Genomic DNA, 21,624 nt, shown 5'->3' with positions numbered 1-21,624 from the left:
TAGAGATTAGAAGCAGAGATTAATCGAAGTAGGGAGTGTACTGGGGTGCGCCTTTGTGTGGAGGTGGAAGGTAGAGATTAGAAGCAGAGATTTATCGAAGTAGGGAGTGCACTGGTGTGTACCTTTGTTTGGAGGGTGGAAGGTAGAGATTAGAAGCAGAGATTTATCGAAGTAGAGAGTGCACTGGTGTGTGCCTTTGTGTGGAGGGTGGAAGGTAGAGATTAGAAGCAGAGGTTTATCGAAGTAGGGAGTGCAATGGGGTGCACCTTTGCATGGAGGGAGAGAAGGTAGAGTTTCACGGCAGAGATTTATCGAAGTAGGGAGTGCACTGGTGTGCGCCTTGAATTGAAGGGTGGACGGTAGAGTTTAAAAAGCAGAGATGTATCAAAGTAGGGAGTGCACTGGTGTACGTCTTTGTGTGGAGGGTGGAAGGTAGAGATTAGAAGCAGAGATTTCTCGAAGTAGGGGGTGCACTGGTGTGCACCTTTGTGTGGAGGATGGAAGGAAGAGATTAGAAGCACAGATTTATCGAAGTAGGGTGCGCACTGGTATGTGCGTTTGATTGAAGGGTGGATGGTAGAGATTAGAAGCAGAGATTTATCGAAGTAGGGGGTGCACTGGTGTGCACCTTTGTGTGGAGGTGGAAGGTAGAGATTAGAAGCAGAGATTTACCAAAGTAGGTAGTGCACTTGTGTGCACCTTTGCGTGGAGGGAGAGAAGGTAGAGTTTCACAGCAGAGATGTATCAAAGTAGGGAGTGCACTGGTGTGCACCTTTGTGTGGAGGGTGGAAGGTAGAGATTAGAAGCAGAGATTTATCGAAGTAGGGAGTGCACTGGTGTGCACCTTTGTGTGGAGGTGGAAGGTAGAGTTTAGAAAGCAGAGATTTATCGAAGTAGGGAGTGCACTGGTGTACGCCTTTGTGTGGAGGGTGGAAGGTAGAGATTAGAAGCAGAGATTTATCGAAGTAGGGAGTGCACTGGTGTGCACCTTTGTGTGGAGGGTGGAAGGTAGAGATTAGAAGCAGAGATTTCTCGAAGTAGGGAGTGCACTGGTGTGCACCTTTGTGTGGAGGGTGGAAGGTAGAGATTAGAAGCAGAGATTTATCGAAGTAGGGAGTGCACTGGTGTGCACCTTTGTGTGAAGGTGGAAGGTAGAGATTAGAAGCAGAGATTTACCAAAGTAGGGAGTGCACTGGTGTGCACCTTTGTGTGGAGAGCGGAAGGTAGAGATTAGAAGCAGAGATTTATCGAAGTAGGGAGTGCACTGGTGTGTACCTTTGTGTGGAGGGTGGATTGTAGAGATTAGAAGGCAGAGATTTATCAAAGTAGGGAGTGTACTGGTGTGCACCTTTGTGTGGAGGTGGAAGGTAGAGATTAGAAGCAGAGATTTATCGAAGTAGGGAGTGCACTGGTGTGTGCCTTTGTGTGGAGAGCGGAAGGTAGAGATTAGAAGCAGAGATTTATCGAAGTAGGGAGTGCACTGGTGTGTACCTTTGTGTGGAGGGTGGATTGTAGAGATTAGAAGGCAGAGATTTATCAAAGTAGGGAGTGTACTGGTGTGCACCTTTGTGTGGAGGTGGAAGGTAGAGATTAGAAGCAGAGATTTATCGAAGTAGGGAGTGCACTGGTGTGTGCCTTTGATTGAAGGGTGGATGGTAGGGTTTAGAAAGCAGAGATTTCTCGAAGTAGGGAGTCACTGGTGTGTGCCTTTGATTGAAGGGTGGAAGGTAGAGATTAGAAGCAGAGATTTATCGAAGTAGGGAGTGCACTAGTGTGCACCTTTGCGTGGAGGGAGAGAAGGTAGAGTTTCACGGCAGAGATTTATCAAAGTAGGGAGTGCACTGGTGCGCCTCTTTTTGTGAGAGATTTAGTGAAGGTAGGTGAGGATGGTGTGTACTGTTTTTGTGAGGGGATTAATGGTGGAGATCTGCATTTATGGCCACTTCATAGTAAGCCGTTCATGTAGCCATGCTGAGAACAGGGCACATGGGAAACAGTTGGGTTCCTGACGTGAAGAACAATGTATGGTATAGCCTGGATATGAAAGGTTTGACATTTGAGGTGGTCGCAGTTGTTTCCAATGCAGCACACGCTCTACAGTTAGAGACAGGATGGACCCAGTGAATAGAGGCTGGGTTAAGTTTTGAGGTTGCGGTACAAAAGGGGTTGGTGATGGACGGAGCATCAGAACCAATCAAACACTCACACCCAGTCAACAGATCTGGGTTTGATCCATCACCGTTCTTTAGCCCACTCTGCCACCCCAGTTCAGACATGGCCATATGCAAATCAGTCTGACCCTGTGCCTCATGGGAACAGTCCAGCCCGAACTGCCAAGCCATGCCTTCCCTGGACCGGAAACAAGCTTCCTAGGACCAGTTTCTGGCATTTCAGCCGTCTTTCAGCCAGGCTTGCTTGAATCCAGTGGCAAAGTGAGCAAGGGACTCACGTCTGAGCATACCCTGCCAACTTATGGCGAACAAAGCGGTACAAAAGGGGTTGGTGATGGACGGAGCATCAGAACCAATCAAACACTCACACCCAGTCAACAGATCTGGGTTTGATCCATCACTGTTCTTTAGCCCACTCTGCCACCCCAGTTCAGACATGGCCATATGCAAATCAGTCTGACCCTGTGCCTCATGGGAACAGTCCAGCCCATACTGCCAAGCCATGTCTTCCCTGGACCGGAAACAAACTTCCTAGGACCGGTTTCTGGCGTTTCAGCCGTCTTCAGCCAGGCTTGCTTGAATCCAGTGGCAAAGTGAGCAAGGGACTCACGTCTGAGCATACCCTGCCAACTTATGGCGAACAAAGTGGTTTTTGCTTTGTTCGCCTTAAGTTTTGAGGTTGCCTTTAAAGTTAAGGAGGATGTTAATAGGGAAGGCAGTACTGTTTCAAGGGGAAAGGAAGGCTGCTTGATCTACTAGAAAAAGTCAAAGAAACCAGGGAGGGTACCGCATAATCAGAGGTGAGACTGAGGGAAGAGATCAGGATGATCTAGATTCAGTTCATTAGAAAGGCTGCGCCCCCATAAAGGGAGGGCCATGCGCCTGGAGTGTGTGGCGAGAAAGACGGTCTATCATCTGTGTTAAACAAGATAGCAGGAAACACAACGGTGCATAATGCATTGCGTACCGCCCTGCCCTGTCTAGTCTATAGTCTGTGTTTCTTTTGCCGCATTCTCCGAATATATCATGACAAAAAACGATTTCCGATTTATTTACATTTCTGACAAATTCAATAAATACATTTAATTTCCCCACATTTGATTTTTTCTTGCTGTTTTAAATGGTTACGATTCCCTTTCATATTAGAATTACCCTCCTAGAATGGTAGGGATAAGGATGGCCGGATGCCAGTCTTCTCCTCCTCATGTCCATACTTGTCTCTTTTATTGCATTGTTTAGTTCATACCTTCCCAACCCATTCCCTTCAGTTCTTAGCTGCCCCTCTAAAGCATGAGCTGTCTGCTGGAAGAGTGCTATGATGCATCTTGCTATTGTGTTGTGAAGTTGATATATTTTATCAGTCCACTCCATGTAGGATGTTCACGAAGGTACTCGGTGGGCATTCCACGGTTGGCAGTGCCAGCCTGTGCCTTGGTGTCTGCAGAAGCATCCACCTGCCTTCCTGATAAAGATGCGCTTATACATCTCTCACTATACAGAGCGCTGCGTCTGAAGGTCTGCCAAGGAAGTGACACACTACGTTCCATTTAATTTGATTGGCTGCGCCACTCCCAACATTCCAATGAAGGTGATCAGGTACCCTCATACTTTCTTACTTGTTTGAAATGGGCTCTCATTGTGCGCCCTACAAAGCGCGTCATACGTGCTGGCAGCTGGTGATTTTCATTTTCGTGTCCCCTTTGTCTGCAGTCCGGGGGTTTGCCAGCTGCATTATTATGAAGGGAGTCCCCGAACTGCACATCTAAGCAGAAATAACAGACTTCAAATGAGGGCACGACAGCTAAGAAAAGTGGAGCAGCTATTCGGCTGTTCTGCAGGCGTTCCAGATGTAAAACTAATGTCGAGCATTCATGCACCAAGGGAAACTCTCATGTAAAATCCTGGAAATATTTGAAGCATTATATATGCAAATTATACAGTGTGCAGCTTAATGTTGTTTCCAATTACAGTGTCCTTCTCTCCATTCCCATCACAACTTGGTATCTGCAATGTGGTCTCAACTGACCCTTAACACACCCATTCATGCGCACACTCTGCTGTGTTCTATACAGGACCCAGGGGCGTAGCATATGCCCAGGTGTACTACCAAGATATCAAATTGTTCACATCGGTTTATGTATATAAATAAAAAATATATTTTTTAAAGATTGACTCCAGAATATCAAGTACAGCTATATCTTCAAAGTAAGGATGCACAGGTAAGCGTAGGGCAGTGACGGCCCGTGTAGGGCGTTTTACCGGGGCGGTGACGTGGCGCAGAGGAGGGGCAGGGTGGGGGGTTGCAAAATGCGGCAAACGGCCGATTTCAGGTAAGTTACGAAAAAAATGAATAAAACGAATTTCGTTGCGCGCGCTGCATCGCATTTGGCGATGCAGCCCGTGCAACCCCCCACCCTGCCCCTCCTCTGCGCCACGTCACCGCCCCGGTAACACGCCCTGCACGGGCCGTCACTGGCGTAGGGATATATATAGGTTGATATAGATTTACTATTCTTAAATATTTGTTTCACAATTCTTTATTGAAGGGTTAAAACTAAACAGGAGGTACGGGAATGGGGTGAACTTGATGCGTGAGACATAAAGCAACCATACATTGCAAAATAGGTGCAGCACTAGGTACATACCATGCAGCAGCCCATCAAATCTGGTGCGCGCGGGGGTTCAGTAGGGGCAAATCCAGGACAAATGCACAGTTCCTCAATGCCACCCATGATGATCAGCACGGAGAAGGGTAGCCGAGGATAGAACAGTGCATGAGAAGGGGGTAGGGAGGATGGTGGGGAAACCCCAAACCCCAGAGGGGGAGATAGGCGGGACAACGAGAAAAGAAAAGAGAGTGACTACATCATAGTTGCAGTCACGCTTGCAGGCGATGCACTGGAAGAGGTTGAGGCTTCACCTAGACAAGCAGGGCGGCACAGACGCTGATGCCAAGGCAAGCATTGGCAAAGCAAGGGCTGCCTTCATTCAGCTAAAGAAGATCTGAAGCTCTGAGGACCTAATGCAGGAAATCAAGATTAGGCTTTTCAACACTAACGTAAAATCCATCCTTCTGTATGGAGCAGAAACTTGGAGGACACAAGTAACTACCACCAACAAAGCCAGGCCTTCATCAGCACCTGTCTGAGGAAAATCCTGCAGCTCCGCTGGCCAAACACCATCAGCAACAACAACCTTTAGCAGAAGACTTACCAACTCCCTGGCCATGAACAAACCATGAAAAGGTGCTGGGGCTGGATAGGACACATCCTCTGCAAGCCGGCGTCAAACACCACCAAGCAAGCCCCTCCCTGGAACCCTCAAGGGAAACAGAAAAGAGGACGGCCAAGAAACACCTGGTACCGAGGTCTTGAGGCTGACTGCAAGGAGATGGGCTACACCTGGGGTCAGAGTGAAAGAAAAGCACAAGGCAGAGATGGCTGGACAGTCCTGGTTGATGGCCTATACCCCAGGAGGAGTAATAAGCATAACTAAGTACGTGGAAAAATATTTATATGGTATATGCATATATATGGCATATGGCACCATATTAGAAGCTCAAAATTCTCACATAAAAGCATATATTTTCTTGGCATGTAGATGTGGTTTTAAGAATAGGACATCTATGCTCACTGGGAGGGTAGATTTACTTATATCTGTGCCTTAATACATCTACATGTATTGCAAAACAGCAAATGCTTTTGCATGCCTTAATATGTACTTTTGCATTTTATTATTAAATTGCTATGTCATATTTATATCCGCCTGCAGACCACTAGATCCAAGAATGCAGGCTAAGTTACATACATTTCTAATACACAGAAGCCATTTTATTTTGCATATCTCCCGCAGTGTGTGATAACCAAACCCTCCATCAGAAGATTGATACAATAAAGTGAGAATTTGAGAAAATATAGGAACCAGCGCCTGTCTGTGCTGTGTGTGTCAGTTTTGTCAAGTTCTTCTCTAATCCTTTATCTTGAGGAGATTCTGACATCTACTTATTGGGGAGCATCAGTTAGTTTCAATCTCAGTCATGCGTTCCCGCTTCTATTCATCTGTATTGAGAACAAAATTGTATTAACATGACACATTATTGTGTGGATTTTAGCATTGCAGGATCCAGGGGATTTAGGGTGGAAGCTCTGCCCACTAAAACGTCAATTACTTTGTATTATTTTTCATTGCATATTGGGTATTTTGCAATGAATGCATGTTAGACTTCATATGCTGCCTCGAGTCTGTGCTCTCTTTTACAACCTGGGCATTGCATACCAGGAGCCATCTACGTTAGACAAGCAGGTGGGTGGTGGACCAACACCACACAATGACCCCAAGTGCAAGAAGTATGAAAGAAGTTTCTCCACGTCTCAATCAATGAATCAATCAGGGGTTTGTAAAGCGCGGCTACTCACCTGTGAGGGTCTCAAGGCGCTTGGGGGAGGGAGGAGGCTGCTGATCCGTCTGGGTATGGAGGTTGATTCAAAGAGCCAGGTCCTGAAGTCCTTCCTGAATTGGGTCAACAGCTCACCATTAGACCTGGTGATTTGGTCGGAAAGCGTGAGCATGTGTAACCAAATTCTATCCAAAGTGTACCTGCGCTTAACATGCTCTGCTTGTGTCCTTACATGGCCGGCATAACTTTGTTTTTGTTGTAAATCTGTAAGAGATTCACAAAATGTTGTCATCTTGTTAAGAGAGGACGAACAATAGACTGGTTAGGTGGCTGGAAATAGGAGGAGTCGAGTTATGGAAAGTATGGATGTGCATCCATGATTTAGAGTGAACAGGCTCTAGAAATACTGTGGAAGTAGGGAAGGTAGGAAGGAGTTCCTTGACCCAAAGCACTGACCTTTGAAGGTGAATGAGTGTGAGAAAGAGACCCTCCGATCGGGCTGCCCTGGTCCCTTTGCTTGCCCTCAACCCGGGCCCCTCACCGAAGATCTGCAGAATGTAAGGAATCTTTGGGTGTGTCTGTACAATCCCTAGCCTTCTCTCCTTTCACATGATCCTTTAGGGAAATAACTGAGGGCACCGGAACCTGTTTTCCACCCCCCCCCCCCCCCCCCCCCCGGATAAGCTGCGTGCACAAGGGCTGAAGACACTTCTCCCTGTTTTCTGCATGCGTGTGAACAGCAAGAAACTTTGATGGTGGCTGGAAAACCTACATCTAGCAAGCACCCACTGAAAGGGACTCCTGCCAACATTATGAACCATGACCTACTATCGAGGATGGAAGACAGACCTTTCTTGAACATGGTACCTTTGATTTAGAGAGATCAGGAAATCTACAAAACAAACTGAAGGATTCCAAAACAGATGGCAAGCAGTGGCTGCTCTTTTTGCAATGGCACGAGGAGGCCCTGACACCAAGAGACGAATCCCAAATCCATGGTGTGAAAAATACGAAAGAGAGGATGTGGCGTTACTGCCAGAGCTGCTGGCAATGAACTGGTGAACCATGCTCGGGTCCAGCATTGCCTCAACATTCTGTGATTCTAGGTAAATCACTTAATCTCATCATGCTTAAAAAAATAATCTGACCTTGTGAGATGTAAAAAACAAGATGGTATAAAAATCCCTGTAAACAAATACCATTACACAATAGAAAAAATTCAGTCTGGCTCTCGCAGCACATCAGGGGACAACGAGGGGGGGTCACTTGGGGGGCTCTACTCTGCCTCCTCCTCTCTGTCGCATAACTCATGACCACTTCCGGTCATGTTTGCATCAGAAAAGAAGTTTCCTTTGGGTTGAATTAACAAGCTCTAAATACTATTAGCTCTATGCGCTACTAGGTCTCACTCATTCACGTGCTCATCATACACATAAGGGGAGTATAACCATAAACCCAAGGTTAACAATATGGACAAGGTTTGTTGAAAAAAAATATATAAATCTTTTTATTGTTTAAAAAGAAGTTCATATAAACCTGGTACTGTAATGTCAATAAGTACTCAGAAGTCTCAGTCTCTTCACAGTTCGGAAACGGGTTGGACGGAAAGGGCGTCCCTTTGAGAAAAACACAATCCGTGAAGAGACTGAGACTTCTGAGTACTTATTGACATTACAGTCCTGGGTTTTCAGCCCACACAAATGAGATAACACGGATGTGTACTACTTTAATGACATATTTGTTTGTCTACTGTATGTGCTCTGTTTTTAATTTGTAATGTGTCTTCATGTGCTTGTAAAGAAAACGTTTTGATGTGTTCATAACATGTATATTTTTCTGAATCAATTTCAGATGTGAGAAGATAAAACACTATCAATATACCCCTAGATATGTGTATTTTATGAACTGCTTTTTAAACAATAAATAGACATATATTTTTTTTCAACAAACGTTGTCCATATTGTTAACGTTGGGTATATGGTTATACTCCCCTTATGTGTATGATGAGAACGCGAATGAGTGAGACCTAGTAGTGCATAGAGCTAATAGTATTTAGAGCTTGTTAATTAATAGGCCAAAATGAAGGAAAAGGAAGCAAAGTGAAATTTGACAATTGCCTAGCATCACACAATTTGCTCAAGTGGTGAAGTCATGATTAATCCCAGGTTTAATGATTTCAGATTGTACAATTCTATTTAATTTCAATTCAATAATTAAGTTACTTCCTTTTTACATTTTCCAAGGTAGTGATACCAAGCAGAGACGGCTTACCCTAAGGTGTGGTAGAGGGATTGCGACTCTGATACAGCATAACAAAAAGCCCCACTGCCGCCATGTTGGCTTTAATGCGGCCCTCGAGCACACCACAGACCTTACTTTGTGGCCCCTGGGAAAATGTTTGTGAGTACCCATGTCCTAGACTGTCCTTGTGTATTCTAGGTATACACACCAGCCCATGGTTGGTAGAACCTAGTGTCCTACTAGGATCATATTTCTTAAATCTCCTTTGTAAATACAGAGGTCCTTCTTCAAGCAGAGCTCTGTGGGTATAAGTGCCTTCAATATGTATTTAATCTTTGTTTAATCAGGAGCCAATGAAGTATTTTAAGATTTTTCATGGTGGATTGTACGACAGTTCAGAATTAAGCATGCAGCTGCAGTTACCAGTTGTAAATTGTAAGAAGTCCAGCCAGTAAACTCAGATAAAGAGAGTTGGCATAGACCAGCCTCGTGGTCGTCATAGAATGCACCACTGTTTTGCATGTGTGACCAGGTAGATAAATGAAAATCTTATTCAGTGATTTCAATAAGTCAAAACATACAGCTGTGATTGCCCTTACTTGTGGTTTAAACAAGAGAATATTATAAATAATGATACCCAAAGTCCTCACTTCTTGTTTGGGTACTGGGGAAAACCCATGTATTCTGGCCACAGCAGTCTGGCGTCCAGGGAGCCAGTATCTCCAAAGGGGAGAGGATGTGGTGCGTCGGCTAGACTGCCGACTTTGGTGCTGGAAACCAAGGGTTCGAGCCTTGGGGTCGCATCCACATCCAGTGATTCTGGGCAAATCACTTAATCTCCCCGTGCCTGAATGTGTAATGTAAATACGGTGCTCAGGTACAGCGCTCCAATACCTTCGGGTCGAGTTTGTGCTATATAAGTAGACAAAAAAAATAAAAAGATTTAGAATTGTCTGAAGTCAGATTCAGACAGCTAAGTTTCATCCACATTACTACCGAGGTCAGACAACTGTGTACATTTTCCACCACTGAGTAATCCATTTGCTGAAAGGATAGCATAAGCTGGGTATTATCAGCATACAAAACACGATTTAATCACCAGTGTTCAACTATCTTACCCAAGGGTGCTAGATAAATGTTAAATAATTTAGGGCTCATTAGAGCCCTGTGGCACCCACAACTCCTCTTCTTGAAGCATGAGGCAGTTTAAAATGCACTGCTTGCTCCCTGTCTGATAAGTGGGATTTGAACCAATTATTTGCCATGCTTGTTATGCACATAGCCCTAAGCCGGCCCAATAGGATCTCATGTGAGGCCATAATTGAAGGCAGCAGAAAGGACCAAAATGATGACCACTGCTTTTTTGCCTGTGTCCAAATTGGATATACCACATTCTGCCACCTTTAGGAGAACAGCCGCAGTGGTAAAACCCTTATAAAACCATCACTGAGCATAGTGCAGAGAGGCATTACTTCCTATGAATTGGGAAATCTGAATACTGACTAGCTGCTCCAGCATTTTCCCAAGACAGGGAGGAGAGAGATTGGTCTGTAATTACTCATACAGGTAGGATCCCAATTTACTTTTTCCATTTCAAACAAAGAAAGAACTAATGCCTTCTTCCATGATTTAGGGAAGGTGCCTGATTTCAAAGACGGGTCAAAACGCATGTTTATCTGTTTATTCACATTTGACAGGGATCAAGTGGAGAACCATATTTAGCCCATCAGAAGCACTTTTTCAGGCTCCTCCATGGAAATATACTCAAACTTGGTTAGCTCTAGTCTTCCTGTGCGTAGCAGGACATCCAGGAGAGGAAAAGGATCATGAGAACTGTTATCAGTGGCTAGATTAGAATGAATGTTTAAGATCTTCTCATAAAAGTAATTTGCAAGATTGTTGCATAAAGTTTGGGAGGCCTCCATGTTTTGATGAGTTCCAGCTGGGGAGAGGAATCTCTTTACCAAATAAAAGATAGCTTTCAATTATTTTTTTTTTGTATTGATTTACAACAGTGAAGAGGAAGAGAAGGGGGAAGAGGGAAAACAAAGGGTGGGTGTTAGAAATGGGGTCTCTAGTTGGCAGTGGTTTGCACCCTCTCGAAGTAGGGACCCCCACTTTAGTCAGGGCAAGGGAGACAAACAGCAAAGATTACCCCTGTTTACTGCCTTGGTAGCATGGCACAAACAGTCAGGTTTATCTCAGAGGCAATGTGTAAAGTATTTGTAAATACACATACAGTAACACAGTGAATGCACCGCAAGCAGACTCTACACCAGTTTAGAAAAAATAGCCAATATTTATCTGGATAAAACAAGACCAAACAACAAAAACCCAACATACACAAGTCAAGATATCACTTTAAAAATATTTGAGTCAAAATATAGCTCCTAGAAAACAATAGCTCCATCCAACCAGGGCTATCTCGAAGTCGGGACAGGTACTAATCCCACAGTTCGGCGCCGACCACGAGAAGCGTGGGCTTGCTGGGGAGCCACACTGACACTCATTAACAGTACCTTGAAAATGATGAAAACAAAGACGTTACGTGGTGTCGGGGAGGTTCCTTACTGCTGCGCAGGGGAGGTGATGTGGCACTGGCGAGATGTTGGTTCTTTCCGACGGTGCAGTGTCGATGAGTTTGGGATGTCACCCATGTCAGTTATCGACTCTGCGATGATGCAGTTGCAGCGCTGCCGTCAACAGGCATCAGGGTTGCGGTGTAAGTCAGGCGTTGCTTTGTGCTCTTCATGGACAGTGCCCTCATCTTCGGTGCAGGCAGGGGTGCACCGTCAGGGCAAAGCGCTGTCGTCAGGGAGGTCAGGGCTGTGGTGTTAATCGCGTGGTAGGTTGTGCACTTCATGAGCTGTGCCCTCGGCTCCCTTGCACGCAGCGGCCTTGCTGATGAAGTTGGCATCGATAAGTTGCTGTCGTTGGCAACACTAGAGCTACGGTGTGAGTCAGGGTGGTACATCTTGGTCTTCACGAGCGGTGCCCTCGTCTCCGGTGCAGGTAGCGGCATCGCTGATGGTGTCGATGTTGCTTTTCTTGAGTTGTGGCACCAGTCACATAACACTAAGGGTCCAGGAACTAGATTTGGCACCTCATGGCAAGCAGTACTCCCAGCACAGAAGTATAGGTGCTGTCAGCAAGATGCAGGTGAAGTCTTTACTGGCCCTGAGACTTCTTAACAGGAGGCAAGCATGCACAAGCCCTTGTGGAATCTTGGAAACGGGATTCAGAAAGCAAAGTCCAGTCCTTTCACTCCCAGGACAGAAGCAGCAAGCCTGCAGGCCAGCACAACAAAGCAACAGGCAGAGTGGAAGTCCCTCCTACAGCATCCAGCTCTTCTCCTGGCAGTATTTTCTTGGTCCAGAAGTGTTCTGATTTGAGAGTGTCAGAGGTCCAATACTTGTAACCCTTTCTGCCTTTGAAGTAGGCAAACTTCAAAGGAAAGTCTTTGTAGTACACAAGACCCTGCCTTTCCCTGACCTGGCTCCAGACGCACTACAGGGGGTGGATACAGCTTTGTGTGAGGACAGGCACAGTCCTAATCAGGTGTCAGTGACAACTCCTCCCACCACTCTAGCTCAGGAAGGCCCATCAGCTCCCTTTGTGTGACTGTCTAGAGTGAATGCACAAGTGCCCAACTGTCAGCCAACCTAGACGTGTATTCCACAGCATAGAATGGCAGCATAGTGAAGCATAGAATGGTTAAGCAAGAAAATGCCCACTTTCTAAAAGTGGCATTTTCAAAGACGCAATTTAAAAACCAGCTTCACCAAAAGATGTATTTTTACATTGTACGTTCAGGAACCTCAAACTCCAAATCTCTATCTGCTCCCAATGGGAAATTACACTTAAAAGATATTTCAAGGCAATTCCCTTGTTACCTTATGGGAGAGATAGGCCTTGCAATAGTGAAAAATCAAATTATAAGTATTTCACTATTAGGACATGTAAAACACACCAGTTCATGTCCTACATTTTAAACACGCTGCACCCTGCCCATGTGGCGCCTTGGGCCTACCTTAGGGGTGATTTACATGTAATAAAAGGGAAGGTTTGGACCTGGCAAGTGGGTGCACTTGCCAGGTCGAAATTGCAGTTTAAAACTGCGTAAAAAGACACCGCAGTGGCAGGTCAGAGTCATGTTTGCAAGGCTACACATGTGGGTGGCACAATCAGTGCTGCAGGCGCACCATTAGCATTTCATTTACAGGCCTGGGCACAACTGGTGCAGTTTACTAAGGACTTACTAGGAAATCAAAAATGCCAATCATGGATAAACCAATCACTGATACAATTTACACAGGGATCACTTGCACTTTAGCACTAGTCAGCAGTGGTAAAACAAAATGCGCCACACAGTCAAAAAGATAGGAGGTCGGAAGAAAAAAGACTGGGTAAATCATGCCAAAGATGCCAGGTCTAACAGTGGGGAAAGCATACATTACAAAAAGCAAATCATCATGAGATAGTGACTTTCAGGCATATACTATGGAGCTCACAGCAGAAAAGATAGCCGCAGTAGCTCACATCAAGGAGAGACAAAAGCACAAGTCATGCAGAGATGGCTCCCTTCAGCCACATGGCCAATCTCGGACGAAATTCACTCATGAAAGAGAGGCATCTTCCAGAGTCAGCGAGGCTGGTGCCTCCTCCAATTCTAATACAAATACAGAGTGAATGGGACCCAGATGTCTTTAGGCCAGGAGCGCACCGGCATAAGTTCCTAGTAGTGAGAAAGATGTTCCTGGCAATACGTAGCATGTTGCAACCAGCCAGCTGTCTTGGGCGCATGGCCCCCCCCAGTGGATAGCCACCTGTCATTTTGGTTTAGTTACTAGAAGCAGCATCGCCGAGACTCAGGGGGCACACCCCAGGAGAGCCACCAATGGCGTCCGCTGAGGAAGATGACCAGTGATCTGGGCCATCTCAGTGAATATATTGGACCAGAAACATGCCACCCCATTGCAGTTTCAGGCTAGATGTTGGAAGGTGGCCTGCAGAGCAGCAAATAGCTGCATTGTGCATCCTCCGCGAGGCCCACCCTGAGCTGCTGAATGGGTGTGTGATAGAGTCTGTGGAGGAGAAATGTGCAGTGGATAAGGTGCAGTCTATAGTTTGGAGATAAGGCCTTTGATTGGGTGCAGCAATAGGCCACTGCACTGCAGTAATGGGGGGGGGGGATCTGTGCCGCTTCCCAGGCAACACTCCTAGCTAGCGGCATGCTAGGTGCATATAGGCAGGAGATATGTGTTTGCTTTTGCAATCGATCCCAGGCCCAGTGGGCAATCGTGTCGACCTCAGCACGAGGAGACCTGTACGTCTGGTATAGCGCTATACTCAGGGGACACGGGGACACTTGATTAGTTTCCACTGCAGTGTGTGGTTGAAATGAAGTAGGGTGAAGCCAGAAATAAATGAATTGGGCTCGTGCACAGTAGGCATAAAGATTAATGTCAAGGACGTTAAGGCTGCCTTGCTGAAAGGGCAATGTGAGGGTTTCCCATGCTACCCTAGGCTGTTTACCCACCCAGTTCAGGGGCACTAAATTCGAATTGAGCCTTTTAAAAAAAATTGTGGAGAGCGGGATATCTATGAATAAGTAGAGGAACTTAGGGAGTACAACCATTTTGAGAATAGCTATCCTGCCTGCCATAGATATGGGCAATTGGGTCCAGTCAGGTATACGATCCTCGAGGTATGTCATGGCTTGTCCATTGTTCACCCACCACAGCTTGTCTATATCCCTACTGCGCTAGATACCCAAATATCAGTTTGGCCATTGGATTGGGTACTCAGGTTCAAACGGATATGTGGCAGCAGTGAGAGAGATGAGGGTGGACTTTGATCAGTTGATGAAGATTCTGGAGAAGCCGCTGAAGTGAATCACCTCACGGATTATTGGAGAGAGATTGGACTTGTTATCTCGAACATATAGGGTGATATCATTCGAGTACATAGACACCAGAATCCCCCTGTTAGTGAAGTAGAGGCCTCTCTCATCGTGATACAGACGTAACCGTGCAGCCAATGAGTCCATAGTTATCATAAATAAAATAGGGGCTATAGAGCACCCTTGCCTGGTGCCTCTTGTGACAGGAAATGAGGCGAAGACCCCCATTGCTGCACAATAGCGCAGTAGGTGAGGAATGCAATTATCTGATCAAGCACAGGAAGCGCGCACTACAGCTGAGTCGAGGAAGAAGGCGAGATAAGTACGGCCATTCCAGTGAGTCAAACGTCTTAGTGGCGTCTAAGAGCAGTGCAAGTGCTTCAACTAGAGTGTCTATGGTATGCATCAGTGCAAACAGCGTGCGGACGTTGTGCACAGTCAATTGACCCAGCACAATTCTAGATTGGTCCAGCTGGACAAAAGTAGGCAGGAGCGGCAGAAGGCGGTTAGCTATTAGTTTGCCAAATATCTTTTTATCAATGTTTATATTTGACAGTGACCAATAAGAGTCACATCTGTCTGCTGGCTTGCCAGGTTATGGAACAGTTACGATGACCACTTTCCTGCAATTAGAGCAGGAGCTTGCCTGAGGACAGAGTCATACATTGCTAATAAGTGGGAAGAAAGGAGCAAAGCGTATTCCTTGAAGAAGGATGTGGTGAGCTCATCTAGACCCGGCGCCAGGTCATCGGGCATGCTCTAAAAGACCTTCACTATTTCCTCTGTCGTAAAGCGGACATCCAAATTCAATCGGTGTGCATTGTCGAGCCACAAGAGTTGGAACATTTCCAGTTACGATCTAGAGCCTCCGAGTCAGGGGCCATAGTGGCAGTGTATCAGTTAGAGTAGTTGGACATCATGACTTGCACTATCTCATCTGGCCTGCTGGCTGACCAGGAGGTCTGTGATGTATGAACTGGCCCAGGGTTTACGAAGAAGACCCACCAGCGTCTTGCCGGATCTATCTCCTTCGCCATAGCGACACACCACCGCCTTCCTATTTAGATGGTGGGTTTCCTGAGTCGACAATGCCGCATATTTGGACAGTTTTATCCTAAGGGCAGCAAGGAACGACGGATTATTTCTTCTAGCTTGTTGAGTTGCGTATGGATTGCACTGAGGATGGCAGAATGTTTTGTTATGTAAATGCCCTGGATAATGACTTTGAACGCCTTCCAGAAGGTGGAGGGGGAATCAACTGACCCCTGATTGAGGGCGATGAAATCTAAGCTGGCCATGTAAAGTTCATCCTGAAACACCGCATCGCATAGTGCATTCGGGGCTAGCTTCCAGATGAAGGACCAGGAGGTGGCATTGGGGATAGTGAGTTCCAGCAGCACCAGAGCATGGTCCGAGAGGGTTTGTGGGAGATGGGGGATATTTGTAGTTCAGGCAAGGGAGTCACGCATGGGAAGCCAGTAGTCTATGTGAGACCATGTGTTATGCATGGAGGTGACGTAGGTGCCTTCAGTGCTATGAACATGTTGCAGGCGCCAAATATCATGCAAACTGCTGTCTCTAATGATGGTGTGCAATTGAGCTGCAGCGCCCTGATGGATTGTCCAATTGTTGCTGGAGCGCTTGACAGTGTGGTCTAAGATGACATTGAAATCATCTCTCCAAATAATCGGGCCAGGCCCCAGTGTGCATAGTAAGCACCAGATCTCTGCAACGAATTTCAGGCTATCTGTGTTGGAGCCATATATGGAGGACAGTATTACTGAAAAGTTATTTAGGATGCCCTGGATAAGGACAAACCTGCTCCCGGGTCGTGGAGGGTATCCCGTGTGTACCAATGTAGTCTCTTGTGTAGGTGAATGTCCATGCCACAAGCATAATTTGAATACCGAGAGGTGTGTGACTCAGAGACCCAGCTATACTGACGATGAGAGGCAGCCGCTAATGTCAGATGCAGTTTTCTGGTGCCTGGAGGAAACCTTACAGTGCCCCATCCAAATGGGGAGCAGTTTGGGTATTGTAACTGGTACTTGACATGTTCAGGACATGGACGGGAGCAGACGGGCTTGCTTTGGTGCACCCTTTTTTTGCCAGGGTTACACGAGCAGCTTACCCACTGTGTGCTCCTGTGCTCCTGCTGCCATTTTATGGCCAGGCAAAGAAGGGAGGAGTCACAGTTAGAGACGCTACTAGAGTGCTAAAGCAAAATGGCACTTAGCAATGTGGCTCCAATAAAGAGTAAAAGTGGCTGAAATTCCTTTAGTTGTATTTCTCTTGCTCAATTTCCTGAGACAGCCCCTCTGTCAGATTTCATTTGGCTATACCTATCTCTTAATGTACCTTCAGTCAACAAACTGCAAAAAACACACACATTTCGTCCATTTTAAAGCTTTTCCTCCCAGTTGTTTCAAAGGTTTAAAATAAAAAGCACAGGGCTTCATTAAAATAGGCAGAAATATTACCACTCTACAGGCTGCGCATCTGGGCTCCTGCCGCCATTTTAAGGGCAGGCAAAGAAGGGATGAACAGTGGAGAAGATACTGACTCGGATCTGTCCAAAAACACTTCTTGTACCTGCATAGAGAGAGTGTGTGAATTGAAGTACTAGGAAGTAAATTTACAATTATTATACTGAACGTTGGAGGCCAAGCTGGGGGCTGAGTAAGACTTACGAGTTACTGGTTGAATTCCGCTCTGCCCAGCTGTGACTATCACGGCAACTATCCCTGTTCTGGTACGTAGGGGATCATCAGACAAAGCGCTTCCCTGACATCCTGTTCGTGCATTATTTTGGAACCGTAACCACAAAACAGCAAAGTGAATTGATAAAGCTTCACAATGAGGATCATATTGAATAAATTGCATTTTTTGGAATAATTGGACATTTGGATACTTATTGCGTGGATCAAGACAAAGATACTTTCGCCCTGACTAAGTTCCCTATGGATCGAAACGCGTTGCCTGATGACCATATTTTAAATTGAAAACTCAATAAAGCAAACATTTTGGAGCATATTTGGAATTTTCTGACTCCCTATTTGGTGCACCGTCCATCTTCATTTGAATCTACTTATCTGGTTTCCAGCGGAGTAAAAGTGCGGCGTACTCCAGGACGTGTATGCACAAACACCTTATGAACTTGCTTATTTAGAAACTGTAGTGCTGAGCCTTGGTTAGCCGCATTTTGCCTTTTCAAATTGTAAAGAAGGGATGAGTCACAGTCAGAGAAGCCACTAGAGCACTAACTCAAAATGGCGCTTAGCACTGTGGCTCCAACAAAGAGTAAAATTGGCTGAAATTTCCTTTAGTTGTAATTCCCTTGATTGATTTACTGAGTCAGCTCCCATCAGATTTCCTTTGGGAATACTAACCTCTTAATGTGTCCTTGGTCGACAAAGTACCAAAAAAACCCACAAATCCCACCCGTTTAAAAGATTTTTCCCCTAATTGTTCAAAAGTTTTAAAATAAAAAGCACAGCGCTTTCATTAAAATAAGCAAAAAATACCGTTCTACAGGCTCTCAGGAACTACTGTACTTGCTTGTTGTCTTGGATGTTTTGCTGAAGTGGTATTATCAGGTTAGTGCCTTTGAACCTTTGAACTCAAAGAGTTTGCACCTCACATATTATTGTAAATTTTCGTATTGTTAGACCTGACATCCTTGGCGTGGGTTTTTCCCCTATCTTTTGCCTCTGCTACCTGGATTTTTGATGCTGTGATGGATTTCGTTTTGGCTGGTTTAGATGCTTTGGACACTCTGCCACTGCTAATCAGTGCCAGAGTGTAAGTGCTCCCTGTGTAAAATGTCATATTGATTGGATATACCTGATTGGCATATCTGTATCACCACGAAGTCCCTAGTAAAGTGCACTGTGTGTGCCAGGGCTGGTGATGACAGATGCTACTAGTGGGTCTGCAGCGCTGATTGCGCCACCCACTTGTGTAGCCCTAAAATGGTGTCTCAGGCCTGCCACCGCAGGCCTGCCTGCAGTCCCCGGACTGCCATGTCCTCCTGGCCAGTGTCCACACTGACCGGGCCTAACCCTTCCCTTTTTATACACGTCAGTCATCCCTATGGAAGGCCCAAGGTACCCCCCTGGGCAGGGTGCAGTGTATGTAAAAGGTAGAGCATGTACTAGTGCAGGTAACATGTTCTGGTAGTGAACAACGGCCATTTTGTGTGTTCACTGCTGCAAGGTTATCTTGCTCCATAGGCTAACATGGGGGAGGCTGTTGCCAATGGCTATCCGCCTATCTTCTCATCGGAACAAGATAAGACATAAGTGTTTGATATCCCTGAGCTCAGCATTTAATCACACATCTTTTAGGAGAGGTTGTTTTTAAATCCTGAGTTGGAGAATAGTACTTTTTAGAGAGTAGCTGTTCTCTTGTCTGACCCTTCTGTGTGCCTGGGCGTGCTTGTGGATTGACTGTCTGGCTTGAGAGTGACAGGGGCTGGGGATCCCCCAGGAGGTTGGCTGAGTCAGCCCTCTGCTGAATGGCGACATTTGCAAGGAGAGTGGAGGGAGGAGATAGCACCTGGGAGTGAATAGGGTTGTGCCTGCCTGCCACGCTGCTGGCTCCACCTCCTGCTGGGCGGCTGACGACTCTGCCCCTCACTCTGAAAAGAATGTAGAAGCCAGGAAAACAAAGTGCTCCAGCAACACCCAGAACTGGATCAGACCGGGCTCAGGACCCACTTGCACAAAGACTTCAAAGACTTTTAGGGGTATAAGTACAAGACCCCTGACAACAGATTTTTAGATTCTACCATCAAGAGGAACCTCTGCTGAAAGACGGACCGCTGAAGAACTAAAGGAAGATTGCCTTGCTGTGTGCTCTAAGGGCTGACCTGTTCTGCTGTACAACTGAAGCTGAGGAGGAGAAGGGGTCTTGCTGTGTGCTGACTCTACCCACTTGACCAAACAAGACTTTGCTGTGTGCTGTGTCTTAAACCGAATCTCCAAGGGCCTGAGAAGAGCTGGCCTCCTGTTTCGCAACCCAGGGATAGAAAGGTTGCCAAGAACTCAAGACTCTGCTGTGTCCCCCCTGCGCTGCTGTGTGCTGCAGGGACTGTGGACTGTTCTACCCAGCTTCTCAACATCTGCCGGTGAAGTGGGCGGGCTGCTCTCTGCCTCGTTGGAGAGTACCGCGCTGATCCGGGCCTGACACCGGTTGCCGCATCAAGAAGACCGACGTGCTCATCGGCACGTGCCTTGCCGCGACCCGGAGGCCTGAGGCAGACCAAGAGTCGTACTTCCCTGCTCTATGAAGCCGCGCTGTGAGTGGCTGACTCCGGTGACGTCGACATCGTCACTGAGGGCTCGTCGAGGGAGTTGTGGAAACCTTGCACCGAACCGCCAGAGGAGCGCTTTGTACAACGAGCGCAGTGACACCGACAGAGCAACGTAGCTGCCTAAACAACAAGAGCCTACGAACTGATTCATTCTCAGTGAGTATCGAATCACACAAGAGACTAGAGACTATCGTCTTACGATCCCGACCAACCAAGAAAGCGAATGGTGTAAACCTATGATGCTTGATTTCAACTGCGCAAACTAGATAAAGATATATTATTTTTGATATAACTCACCTGTGTGGTCTAAGTTGTGGTGTGCGGAGGGGGGATCATTGTGGTGTCTACGTGCAAATACCTTACACATTGCCTTGGGGATAAGCCTGTCTGCTCGAGCCAAGCTACCTAGAGGGTGAGCAGGGGTTATCTACCGTGTGTGTCCTTGTACCCTGACTAGAAGCAAGGGTCCCTATTTGGTCTAAGGTGTATACCTCTGCCAACTAGAGACCCCCAGATCTAACATTGGTGGTCAGCGGTGCGGATTAGAACCAGTATTTGCACTTGACCTGCAGCGATTCTTCGTACATCACTAATCTAGTAAGCAGTTGCATTGCACGAAGTTTTTGCGAAGACTATTCTTGGAGGATCGAAGAAGCATCATGTCTCTGAATGGAGTAGGTGAGGGGTCGGAATTGCAATTCGAAGTGAAAAAGTTGCTCGAATATAAGAAGGAGCAACTAAAGCAATTCTGCAAGCAGCTTGGATGCTCAGTGAAGGGCAGCGCCAACAAGACGGAGCTACAGAAAGCTCTAAGGGCCTGGTGGGAGGCCAAGAATGGCGCAACCGAGGAAACTACTGAAGGGGATGGCACACCGGAGCACGGATTTGGATCCGATGATCTGCCAGTGAATAGGCCAGCGTCTAGGGCTGACAGCACCCATTCCAGTAGGAGCCTTTCTCCAGAGGAGCTGGAGGAAAATCAGAGGATTAGGGCCCATGAGATTGAACTTTTTAAGCTCAAAGCTCAAGCGGAAGAAAGGAAACTGCGCCTTGACAGTGAGAAAGAGGCGGAGGAGAGGAGGAATGCTCTCGCTTTGGAAAAGAAAAAACTCCAGTTGGCTCATGAGTTGAGCATGAGGGAGCTGGACATTAAAGCCAAACAAGTGGATTCCAGTCCGAATGGTGGCAGCGCACAACCAGTACAGGCGGGTAAAGTATACATACCGAAAGATTTGGTACAGAATAATCAGAGGGGTGAGGATATCTATGCATGGTTTAGATCCTATGAGCTTGCCTTGAAGATGAATGAAGTGCCTGAGAAGAGTTGGGGAGCAGGGTTGTGGAAACATTTTGAGGCCTCTGGGAGGGATGTCTTGGCACCCTTAGAAGCAGCAGGGACCTTAACCTACCCCACGATGAAGGAGGCCTTATGCCTCAGGTATGGGCTTACACCAGAACAGTGCCGCCAGAAGTTCAGGAACTTCAAGAAACTTGATTCGAGTACTTGGGTGGAGTGTGTGAGTATGTACACGCGTGCACTGGAAGGTTGGATAAAGGGCAGCAAAGTTACTGATTATGTGGGGTTGTGTCACTTGATTAG

The sequence above is a fragment of the Triturus cristatus genome, chromosome 10, assembly GCF_964204655.1.
Source record: "Triturus cristatus chromosome 10, aTriCri1.1, whole genome shotgun sequence".
NCBI classification, from domain to species: Eukaryota; Metazoa; Chordata; class Amphibia; order Caudata; family Salamandridae; genus Triturus; species Triturus cristatus.
Note: the sequence above shows the minus strand (reverse complement) of the source record.